General features: G+C 45.5%; 1 long non-coding RNA gene across 1 annotated transcript in view; it reads left to right on the top strand.

Moving 5' to 3' along the window:
• The first annotated feature begins 446 nt into the window (after nucleotides 1–446).
• The window catches only part of LOC145533346 (uncharacterized), a 34,142-nt gene continuing 21,988 nt past the window's right edge, over nucleotides 447–12,600 (top strand). Inside the window, exon 1 of the long non-coding RNA XR_014074010.1 lies at nucleotides 447–630. This is a non-coding gene — a long non-coding RNA (uncharacterized LOC145533346). The remainder of the gene's footprint in view (nucleotides 631–12,600) is intronic.

Genomic DNA, 12,600 nt, shown 5'->3' on the forward strand with positions numbered 1-12,600 from the left:
TTAGGTCCAGCTGCTTGTGCCAGAAAACCAACATTAACAGCATCTTCAATGGGTAAGGATTTACCCTCTCTCAGTTCAGGGCTCATTCCTGCAAACCCATAGAGAACCAAGTGTTTTGTCAGCAAAGGGGAGGGTTCACCTCAAAGAGGCCTCCCTTGACGTGCTCCAGGGTGGCTACTGCCTGGCCATGCCTGCTTTGGGGAAGATGGCTTTTGTAAGTCAAGTTTAGCTGGAGCCCAGTCATGACCACCCATTTATACATTATCTGTGCCACTTTCTTGTGCTGCAGGACAGAGTTGAGCAGTTGTGACAGAGACCATATGGCCCACAAGGCACAAATATTTACTTTCTGGCTCTTTACAGAAAAGGATTGCCAGTTCCCACTTCAACTGGTTCTGCTCACATCCATCTCTCTGACCTCACAATACATCATCATCTTTATCCTCTGGCACAGTTGAGGGTCTAGGAAGCAGCTTGCGGGACCCCAAGGGGATGGAAAGGGGTTGCATGATGCTCTGGGCTAGGATGTGTCAGCTGGAAGGAGCGTTTTGCCTGTTATGGTGAACAGGATCACTCTGGGCTTTGGGCTTAAGAGAAAGCAAAGCCACAGATGGGCCATGTGTGTTTCAGGTAAGCTCCCAGGGCAAGGTCTTCACATCACTAAAGACGCAGCTTAGTTAATATCTGTGCGCTGTGTGGGCTTCCCTGGTGGCTCAGTGGTAAAAAAAAAAATCTGCCTGCCAACCAGAAAACGCAGGTTCGATCCGTGGGTCGGGAAGATCCCCTGGAGAAGGAAATAGCAACCCACTCCAGTATTCTTACCTGGAGAATCTCATGGTCAGAGGAGCCTGGCAGGCTATAGTCCATGTGTTTGCAAAGAGTTGGACACGATTGAATCAACTTAGCACGCACACATGCAAACCCAAGGTGTGGGGTTCTTCTGAGGATTAAATGAAATCATCCGAATAATGTTTTGCTTTGAGTGTTTGGCAGGCAGGGAGCCTTCAGTAAGCGATATCATTCATGCTGAGGGCCTCCTATCCAGGGAGGTTTCATGACTTGCGGCAGAAGAAAAGGAGGAAACAGAGGGAGAGGTGGTGTCCTATACTAGCGGAAAGAGCAGAAGCTTTCAACAAGGAAGCTGACACTGCCCCTTAGGAAATATTCTTTGTTCTGTTGTGTCCCCCGAACTCTTCTTCATCCTCTAGCATCCTCCAGGAGATGTCCGTCCTTGTCAGAGGTTTTCAGCCTTTGGTGGGAGCTTCATGCCCAAGGAGAAACAGGAGAGCAGTTACTACCCTTGGAGCAAATTCTGCTGTTAAGCCTCTGCTTAACTTATGGATGTAAAAGTCCTTTAAAGCTATTTTTGAATCTAATTTTACATTAATCTTTTAATGTGATCGGATTTAATCATGAGTCTTAAATCTCCCCCATTGAATGAGTGAGCATCCATCAAACCCGCTCTTGGAAATGCCTTCAGGTGGGTTTAAGGACATGCATTCTTCCTGCCCTGGAGGCTGAACCAGTCATCCTAGAGACACTGTTCCTCCTTGCATGTGGAGCCAGCGTTGCATCCATGGGAAGGATGAGCTGATTCTGATACCCTTGTGGAGATGTGCAGGATGAATGTGTTAGCCTGGGTCTCTTGCACAATGATGCTAAAGCCTCCTGGTCATGAAATGGGTCTCTTGGGTAGAGTATCCCTGGTCTCTCTGCCTGTCTCTAAGGGTGCTTGGGGTCTGTGGTCCTCATTAAGTTAAAATGATATCAGAAACTGGTACTGTGTGGTTTGTTGGGCTCCCTTTATGGCACTTGGCTTCAGGTAGGCAGGGAGCATGTTCACCCCCAGGGGACATGCGTCAGTGTCTGGAGACATTTTTGTTGTCACACCTGGGAGGGGATGGTACTGACGTGCAGTGGATACTGATAGACATCCTGTAGTGCACAAGGCAGCCCTGCCACTGACAGTGATCTGCTCCAGGATGTCAGTGGTGCCGAGGAAGAGAAACTCCAGCTTATAATAACTGACTACATTTTACTGGAACAGATGTGACTCAGAACATCCATCCTGATAGTCAAATTCAAGCTTCAGAATCACTATATTAAGGAAATGTTCCCTTGGCACTCTTTATGACTAAAAAACCTAAACTCCAGGAAAATTTCATGGAAAGTCTGATTGGGGCATCATGGTCCTGGATGATGCAACAGTGGGATCTCTTGTGATGTTGTACAGATTCCCATAAGGAGAAGCTTTGTTCCCCCATCTCTATCCTGTGACTTTAGTTTTACCTGTTGTGAGGGTTAATTCTCTGTCTCAGCTTGACTGGGTCACTGGTCTGACCCGATATTGGGTCAGACATTCTTCTGCATGTGTCTGTGTGGGTGTTTCTGGATGAGATTAGCATTTGGGCCAGTTGATGGAGGAAAGCAGATTGCTCTCCCCAATGTGGGTAGGCCTCGTCCAATCAGTTGAAGGCCTGAATAGACCAAAAGGTTGACATTCATCAAGGAAGAGGGAATGCATGTTGCCTGGCTTCCCTTGAACTAGAAAAATCAGTCTTTTTCTACCACTGTTATTGAATGGGAGCTTCATTTCTTGGGTGTCCGGCTACCTGGTTTTCAGTCTGGACCCACTCCACAGGCTTTCCTGGGTCCCCAGTATGTTAGCTGCACATCTTGGGACTTGTCAGCCTCCATAATCCCGGGAATAAATCTTGTATGATAAATCTCTCTCTCTGTATACAGATTCTATTGGTTCCATTTCTCTGGAGAACCCTGACTAATACACATGTATTGATTTTTAAACCTGCTTTTATTTCTACATAGGCTTCTTCTTTGTTAGTTTTTTCTTTTCATTTCACTTTTACCCTGACCATTGCAGTAGATTCGGTGTCTGTTTTTTGCTTTTGTTGGCCAGGATCACTTTTCTGGGCCACTCAGGAGCTTCTAGGTGGTGCTAGTGGTAAAGAACCCTTCTGCCAATACAGGAGATATAAGAGACTCAGGTTGATCCCTGGGTCTAGAACATCCCCTGGAGAAGGAAATGGCAACGCACTCCAGTATTCTTGCCTGGAGAATCCCATGGACAGAGGAGCCTGGTAGGCTACAGTCCATGGGGTTGCAAAAAGTTGGACACGACTCAAGCAACTTAGTGCAACCACTGTCCACTCACCATGGTTTGGGGAGGGGACTCAGTTATTTCCCACCTGCCCTTTCATCTGTAGCATCACACGGTGATTAGTTAAGAGTCTATGTGTTACTCCCGAAATGGAATAATAGAACTTACCTACACATATAATTGAATAAGAAGTCAATTTTATGCCCTAATTGTAATATAAAGGTCAAGGGAAAGGAAAGCAATTTATAATAAAATGCGTATTTCTAAATGTAAATGTGCAGGAGAAACTGCCCCGGGGGACACCGTGGATAGTTAGCTGGTTCTTCCCATGGGTGAACACAGTATCTAAAAAAGCTGAACAGATGCAAACTAGCTATTTGGAAATGCAAACCTGTCAGTGTTGTGGCTGTCGGAGACGAGAGTCTACAAAATGGAGAGAAACTCCTGGTGACGCTTCTCCCACCCTGATGAAAAACTGTGCCATCTTCTCTAGGTTCACATGGAAGTTACCCTCCTGGAAAATTCAGTGTGTCTTACAAATGTCTGTGCTCCTTGCGAACTGGTATGAGGACACAAGGCTCAGATGGTTGTTAACAAGATTATTCCTCCGTGAGTATCCGGCTGGACGTATGAACACTGTGGAGGATGGCACGCAGGCCTTCACTGTGCAGGCTGACCCAGCACCCAGGCACACGGCATGACGGTAGTCATCCCTGAGCCCCCCCACTGCCCTTCCAATGTCAGCAGTACCCTCCAATTACTGTGATGTCCAAGGTGCAAATTAGGGCTTCCCTGGTGGCTCAGTGGTAAAGAATCCACCTGCCAATGCAGGAGATGGCTTCTATCTTTGGTCTAGGGAGATTCCACATGCCACAGAGTAACTAAACCTGTGCACCACAACTACTGAGCCTGTGCTCTAGAGGCCGGGAACTGCAACTACTGAGCCCACATTTGCAACTACAGAAGCCCGTGTACCCTAGAGCTTGTGCTCCACAACAGGAGAAAGCGGAAGTGTTAGTCTCTCAGTCGTGTTGGACCATTTGCCACCCCATGTAGCCTGCCAGGCTTCTCTTTCCATGGGATTCTCCAAGCAAGAATACTGGAGTGGGTAGCCATTCCCTTCTCCAGGGTATCTTCCCAACCCAGGAATCAAACCCAGGTCTCTCGCCTTGCAAGCAGATTCTTTACCAGCTGAGCTACCAGGAAAGACCCTGCAACAAGAGAAGCCACCAAAATAAGAAGCCTGTACACCATAACTAGAGAGTAGCCCCCACTCACTACAACCAGAGAAAAGACAGTGCAGAATTTTGTAAGTAAACTTACAAAGATGCAAAATGCTCCCAGGGGCCTTGAGTGCCTGCTGGGGACCACAGAGAGGGTAGTGTCCTTTGGCTGGAAACAGAGACTAAGCCTTTCCTGCCAGAACCAAAAGGAAGGAGGTTATGGGGCTTGGGTTGCTGTCGGTCATTTTGTCCCTCACACACAGGAAGCCCAGGAACCTTAGCTGTAATGACAGCAAGAGAAGGTGAAACAAGCTGAAAGCACAGAGGGGAGGGCATGCCATCAATGCAGCCCCTGGATCCAGTGGTACCTGAAGGTGGCTCCATCCCTACATCTCCCTAGGAACCTCTGAGTCAACAGTTCCTTCAGTTTCTGTCACTGCAGAAGATGAGATGGTTGGATAGCATCACCAACTCAGTGGACATGAATCTGATCAAACTCCAGGAGATAGTGAGGGACAGGGAAGCCTGGCGTGCTGCAGTCCATGAGGTCACAAAGAGTCGGACACAATTTAGCAACTGAACAATAGCTGTCAATGCAACCAAAGGGATTAACCAGTAGCAGTGAGTGTAACACTGAACGTTCTACCAAATAAAAAATATTAAGATGTGCAGATTGAGACTTTTGCACAAAAGCTTCCTCCCTGAGTCCCATTGCACAAAAGTGCCCACTCTATCACATATGTATTGCAAACACAACTACGTGGCCACACTGGGAACTCCCACTTTGTTTTCATTTGATGATTTTTTATGTTTTTTCCTTGGGCTGTGCTTTTATCCCCAGTATCAATTAGTCTTAGTGCTTATTTTCACAAAACCTTAATGTAAGTAAGTGGTAGGGATGATCTAGGGCTGGTCAATTATTTCTATGGTAAGTATAATCCAAGATTAATAATTTTTGAAGTCACATGCCAAATGCATTTCACTCCAGAATCTACGCTTCATTGGCAATGCCTTCAGAGAGTGTGTATTAATATTTCAATGCAGAGAAAAAGGACAAGAAGACAGAAGACTTATTGCTGCTGCCTTGCAGTGAAATTGTCACTGCCACATTCAAATAAGCTCTAGAACCGGGCAAGATTCCCTCGCAGGATTAAAGGAGTTGGGAAAAATGAAGCAGCTCAGCGGTGGCCTGCAGAGCACGTGTCACCCGTTTGTGTTTGTACTGTATTTGCTTTTGTTTCTCAGGAAGATTATTCTAAATCCTCACGACTCACTTGCATCTCTGCATCGGTAAAGGTAAATTCCTCTTTAAAGAAAATCAGTATTATTGGTTTAACCTTCTAGCACAATCCGTGTGCAGAGGCCCTTCTGTGCCTCCCAGAGAAGGCACAGTCCTGCTTGGTCTGGAACACGGTAATGAGACCTCATGCCAAGCAGCTTCTGGAAGCTCCAGGGGCAAACGTGACTTTTCCTAATCCTTCCACGGGAATCGGGGAAAAATCAGGAGGATTTTCTCCAGGCTTCCTCTGCTGATAATTAACCACTGGGCAGAAAACTGGAGCCAAATGAGCCTTTTGTCATTTCTGTTTGAAATGAGATGCAACTTTAAAAACTAATTCTGAGAAGCCAGAGATGTTAGTGTCTACCCAGCACATTGTATATGTAAAATCAGAATCGTGACAGAAGGATAATATAATCATACTGCTATAGTGTGTGTGTGTGTGTGTGTTGAAACTGGGTTGAGAAGAGCTGACTTATAAAATGTTCTAACATTTAAAAGTCATGACAGCAAACCTCCTACATACACAAGGCAAGCCCTAACATACCTGGAAAACACACAGCTTATTTTCAGCAAGGTAAATAGTGCTTCGGAATCTGGGTGCTTTGTTTTGCAATGAAAACAGTGGTGTGTTCTAAATCACTTTAGTTGTGTCCAATTCTTTGCAACCACATGGGCTGTAGCCCGCCAGGCTCCTCTGTTCATGGGGATTTCCAGGCAAAAATACGGGAGTGGGTTGCCATTTCCTCTCCTAGGGATCTTTCGAAACAAGGGGTTGAACTCACATCTTTTGCATCTCCTGCATTGGCAGGCAGATTTTTTACTATTTGCACCACATTTTAATTCTGTAATCACTGTCTTCACCAGACAGGGTTTCTCACTAAAGGGTAGTTTTCTCTCTCTTCTGAGGACCAGAGTCCAGACACATCACCAGAACTAGGTACAAATTTTTCATGTTCCCCACAAAAACTGGATGGAGAAACAAATGGATGAAACTGATTCAGGTTCTTCCAGAAAAGTTTAAATATAAACATGTGAGGCATATGCTTAGTAACTTTTCTAACAGAAATTTTGTCTATGCCTCTACAAATATGTTGAATTCAATATTTCTGCAGGTGTTCTAATGCCCATTTGCTCATGACAGAGTTCCCCCTGGACTTCTTATTTTAATAGTGTTTTCATTGGGTTTATCACAAGACAGTTGCTTTTCTCAACACTTCCCCTTCCTCAGCCTTGCGTGATATCTAAAAATATTTGAAGTTCCTTTTGGTAAATATCTCTTACGTGTGTGTGCTAAGTCACTTCAGTCATGTCTGACTCTGTGCAACCCCATGGACTGTAGCCCACCAGGCTCCTCTGTTCATGGGATTCTCCAGGCAAGAATACTGGAGTGGGTTTCCATGCCCTTCTCTAAGGAATCTTCCCCATCCAGGGATCGAACCTGCAAATCTTATGTCTCCTGCATTGGCAAGCGGATTCTTTACCACTAGCACTACCTGGAAAGCTGTAAATATCTCTTAAATATCTATTTTTTTTAATATATATTTGAATCACTGTGTGCATTTCTGGGATGGAGACGACAGGACAGAGTTTTTCTTGTTGGTGGCTTTGAGTGAATGATTGTTTCTGTAGAGAATGAGACCAAGAGAGAAAAAGTCTTTAGCCTTAAATTAGATCCTTTATTTTAACAAGTTACATGGAATCTGCTGACATTTCAGTTTGGGGCCCCTAAGCAGCTCTGGCTTTAATTGGCTTCTGTCCTGACTCACTTGACCAAGAGCTCATTTCTGCCCTTTCCTCTGAGTGCTCTCCTCCACTCTGCTCCTGAGAACCTCTTTATTATGAAAATTGCTGGCTTTGTTATGGACCCTCCGATAATCTCCCATGATGGATGAGAGCTGGGGTGAACAACTGATTCAAGAGAAGTGGGTTTCTAGGCTGCTCCCATTTCCACCGGCTGCCCTTGGAAGGGGCCCCATTCCTCCATGACCAGAGCTAGCGATGCTTGGCTCTGTACCAGGCTCTGTAGTTCCACATGGAGGAGCTTGTGTGGGGAAGTGGATAACCTGGACCACACGTGCTGAACATGAAAGACGCTTGGCCAGAGTTCTTATTCAGAGAGAACTGGGACTAACACAACTTGTCATTTGAATGATAAGGGGCTGAACCAGGACATCCTGGGGCTCCTCTCTGAGCTCACACACACTCTACTATTCTCAAGGACATCCTTGGTGACTCATTGTGCAGATGCAGAGTCAGCTGGAGCAGGCTGGAACTTCAGAACATTGTCTGATGTCCTCAGTCCTCCGTTGGCTCATTTGAGAAGTGGGGATGGCAAATACTGTTACCTGTGGAAGGAGTGCCTGCAATTTCTGTTTTTTCCTGTTGCTCTCCCCTTTTCTTCCTGGCTGTGGTTTTCTCTAACACACCCCATCTCCCTTGACTCTCTGTCCTCATGGGTCTTGGTAATCAATTGACCTTGGTCTGGCCAATTAGAGTCAGTGAATGACACTGGCCATCTGGATCCAGTGGAGCCTGAAGCCAGATTCCCTCTGCATTTTTCTATTAATATTAGTCAAACGGATGAACTCACTGTCTTGTGCCCTAGTGAGTTTCTGTTTGGTTCCCATCTTCTGAAACTTTAAAGAAAGATTCTCCAAGCTGGGCATTGCTCAAGGTCTATACATATATATATATATAATATGTTTGAATGTTTGATTCTCTTCCCCCTGCAGTATCCTGACTGATACCTTCCAGTAGCCACAGAACATAAGTTGAATCCATGCAGCAGTTCTCAAAATGTGGTCTCAACCAGCAGCAGCAGCACCTGGGAACTCATGACAAATACAGATATTCAGGCTCCACCCAGATCAGCTGAATCAGAATCCCTGGACATGGAACCTGTGGTGTGCACTTAAGGAAGCCTCCAGGGGACCCTGAAAGTGAAAGAAAGGTGAAAGTGAAAGTCACTTAGTCGTGTCCGACTTTTTGAGACCCCATGGACTGCAGAGTCCGTGGAATTCTCCAGGCCAGAATACTGGAGTGGGTAGCCTTTCCCCAGGGGTTCTGATACAGCTCCACGTCCAGGGGTTCTGATTCAGCTTATCTGGGTGGAGTCTGAGTATCTGTATTTCTCATGAGTTCCCAAGTGCTGCTGCTGCTGGTCTGAGACCACATTTTGAGAACTGCTGCATGGATTCAACTTATGTTCTGTGGCTACTGGGAGGTATCAGTCAGGGTACTGCAGGGGGAAGAGAATCAAACATTCAAACATATGTATTTCATGAAATATATACGTATAGTTTAAAATATAAAATATTTTATGTTGTAAATAGATGCATATTTTATAATTTAAACTATATATTTATATTATATAAATAAATATATATTGTATAATTAAATAAAATTATATGTTTATACTTTATAAATATATATAATTATATTTTATATGTAAATATATATTTTAGGCAGATCAGATTTATTATGTATTATATGAAACTTGTGGGTTTCCCCAGTGGCTCAGACCATAAAGAATTTGCCTGCGATGTAAGAGACTTGGGTTCAATCCCTGCATCAGAAAGATCCCCAGGAGAAGGGAATGTCTACCCACTCCAGTATTCTTATCTGGAGAATCCCATAGATAGAGGAGCCTGGTGGGCTACAGTCCATGGGGTCGCAAAGAGTCAGACAGGACTGAGTGACTAACACTTACACTTTTCTTTCATATGAGACTTATACACAAAGGATATATATTATATCTACTAGGGATTTTCTATATGAGATGTATATATTTAAATATAAAGAGATTCATTATGAAGCATTGGCTCAAGGAGTTGAAGAGGCTGAGAAATTACATGGTCCACCACCCACCAGCTGGAGGCCCAGGAAAGCCAGTGGTGATGTGGCTGATCTGGAAGCTCTGAGACCAGGTGATGAGTCTCAGCCCAAGGGTAGCAGAAGACCCCAGTCCCACTCAGACAGTCAGGCAGCAGTGAATCCCCGCTTCCTCCACGTTTTTGTGTTGCTCAGGCTTTCACTAGGCAGGATAGGGCCCATCCACAGTGGGGAAAGTCAGCAGATTGAAATGCTAATCTTTTGGAAACACCCAGAGACAGCTTTTAACCAACCATCTGGGCCTGCGGTGGCCTGGTTAAATTGGCACATGAAATTAGCCATCACTCTTGCAGACAAGGAGCCTGGTTGCCTTGTGTCCTGAGACAGTGATGCTTCCCCAGAAGAGACCAGTTGCCGTGACTGGCAGAGCCAGGGGTGTGAGCCCGGGTCAGAGTCAACCAGACCAGTGATGGAATCCAGGCATCTGTTCTCAGAGCGGAGTGAGGCCTGGACCCAGGGCACTTGGGGCTGGGACACGGAAAACAAAAGAGAGATTTATCAAATTACCCTTCACTAGAGAGTGAACACATGATAAGAAAAATGCATGAGGTGGGAAAGAAGATGGAGCGACCTGCCTTTATGTCTTTCTTTCTACACAAGTATGCCTTCATGCCATGTCGCTTCAGTCGTGTCTGACTCTTTGCAACCCCATGGACTGTAGCCCACCAGGCTCCTCTGTCCATGGGATTTCCCAGGCAAGAATTCTGGAGTGGGTTGCCATGCTTTCCTCCAGGTGATCTTCACTTCTACACAAATGAGACCCCTGAATTATTAATCATATACCAATCTAGGAATGTCCCCAGCCCCCTGAGTGATTTCTGAAGCTATGAGGAACTAAAGGAACAGATTTTCTTTTCCTCTGTCCTTCTTGGGCAGTGATTTACTAAAAGGCTGGAGGTCTTGATTTCTCCCCCAAGAGTCAGTGACTTAAAGGCTCTCACAGGGCTCAGGCACCTCTGGGTGGTGACACGTACAGGTGACACTCTGACCTCTGATGCTACTTTCTCAGAGATGGTGGGTTCCCAAGTGAAGCAGCTTCAGTTATGTTCCCATTTGCAGATGAGACTGTTCACTCACATTCCATCTTGTTATGCCCTGCAATTCAAACCTGTGTGGGAACAGTCAGAAATGACCAAGAGCCTCACTAATGAGCTGACCCGAGAAAACCTCTCACAGAGAGTAGCTTTGGGCCCTTAGAAAAGCTTGGATACTCTCAAGTTTCCTGGTAACTCAGTTTTCCATCTGAGTGTTATTTTATTTTTGCAAGTTAGTTTATTTTTTTGGCTGAGCCACAAGGCTTACAGGATCTTAGTTCCCCAACCAGGGATTGAACCTGTGCCTCCTGCAGTGGAAGCACAGAGTCCTAACACTGGAATGCCAAGGAATTTCCTGAATGTTATTATTATCCAATTTTGTGAGTAGGTACACATGCAATGAGGTTAATATTCTATACATCTCTATCAATCTATCTTTCTATCCATCCAATCTAATCTACTGCCAATATGGCTTTTTAGCTTGTAAATGCTTTGTTATGATATAAAGATCTCCTTGGTGAGCTGTTTTCTCCTTTGTAGGGAGGTTTTCTCCCTCATCTAATGTTGCCAGAAGATTGATATTTCCAGACAGTGGGTTGTGCTCGCCCTTGATCCTCCAAAATACCATGAATTTGCTTAAATCATCCTATTCATAAAAGGTCTTTGCTTCTTTGTTGTACATTGTTGTTTTTTAGTCACTAAGTCATGTCCAACTCTTCTGTGACCCCATAGACTATAGCCCACCAGGCTCCTCTGTCCATGGAATGTCCACATCCTCAGGATGAGCCAAGAGCATGGGTGTTGGTTTCAGGAAAACTTGGCTTTGAGTCTTAGCTTGTGATGAAAGTGTTAGTTGCTCAGTTGGATCCAACTCTTTGTGACCTCGTAGACTGTAGCCTGCCTGTCTCCTCTGTCCATGGGATTCTCCAGGTAAGAATACTGGAAGGGGTAGCCATTCCCTTCTCCAGGGGATCTTCCCGACCCAGGGACTGAACCTGGGTCTCCTGCATTGCAGGCAGATTCTTTACAATCTGAGCTACCAGGGAATCTCCCAACTGATGGAGGGCGTCTTTTTGTTTCTCCGGGACTCCTACTGCTGTTAGACGGAGTTGAGAGCAGTCTTTCACTCCCAGAGAACGTGAGTGACTGTTGACCCTTAGGTGCCACTCACAATGGTCAGCTGGGTGGGAGCCTCATGCTGCCCTAAGAAATGGGCTTCGAGACTAACAATGCATAATGTGCCACTGGTTGTCTTCCTAAAGGCATGGTTACTCCCCTTCCGATTTTAGGAAACCCCATTCCTGTTCAGGCGGCTTCATGCCTTGAGCAGCCAAGCATCACCATCTTGGTCTCATCCCCCCCATTTGCTGCCGGCTAGGTGACTCATGGGCATGAAGTCATTCCTGGCCAGTGACACATGACAGGGAGACTGGGGAAGGTTGAAAGGTGTTTATGTCCTGATTGAAAGATAGACGGCAAAGTTGATCCTTCCTTCCTTCTGTCTTGAATATGGTTATGGGTGGATGGGTCACTCGAAGACATGCAAACATAGGGTTATAAGCCCCAGGATTAACAGTCAAAGTAGCAAAGATGACAGAAGAAGAGAAGAGGATGAGTCTGGGTCCCTGGTGGACCACTGCACCATACCTGAGAGTCTCTCCTTCTAGACTCCCCGCCACAGGAGAAAATTACATGTCTTTCCTGTTTGATGAACTCTTAGCTGGTGGTTCTGTTGCTTACATCTGAATATGTCTTAAAGGATAAAATCACACAACCAACCCTTAGTTCTCTACCCAGGCAGCCCTTTCTCATTTCCCCTTTAACCTCCTGGAATTACTTCTATGTGCAGAGCCAGAGAGATAAGATTGTGGTTCCTACAGAGCTGGCCCCTCTTCATCCACAATAACTGGGGGCCAGGAGGGTGAAAGAGAGAGTCAGGGGTGAGAAAGTAAATTAAGAAAACTCAGCTAGTCCTGCTTCCCTAGGCGATTTCTTCCCAGTTGAACTCTGCACTTTTTTTGATTTTTGCCTTGTTCTTAATGAAGTCCTTAC

The sequence above is a fragment of the Giraffa tippelskirchi genome, chromosome 13, assembly GCF_054371585.1.
Source record: "Giraffa tippelskirchi isolate mGirTip1 chromosome 13, T2T-mGirTip1v1.2.pri, whole genome shotgun sequence".
NCBI lineage: Eukaryota > Metazoa > Chordata > Mammalia > Artiodactyla > Giraffidae > Giraffa > Giraffa tippelskirchi.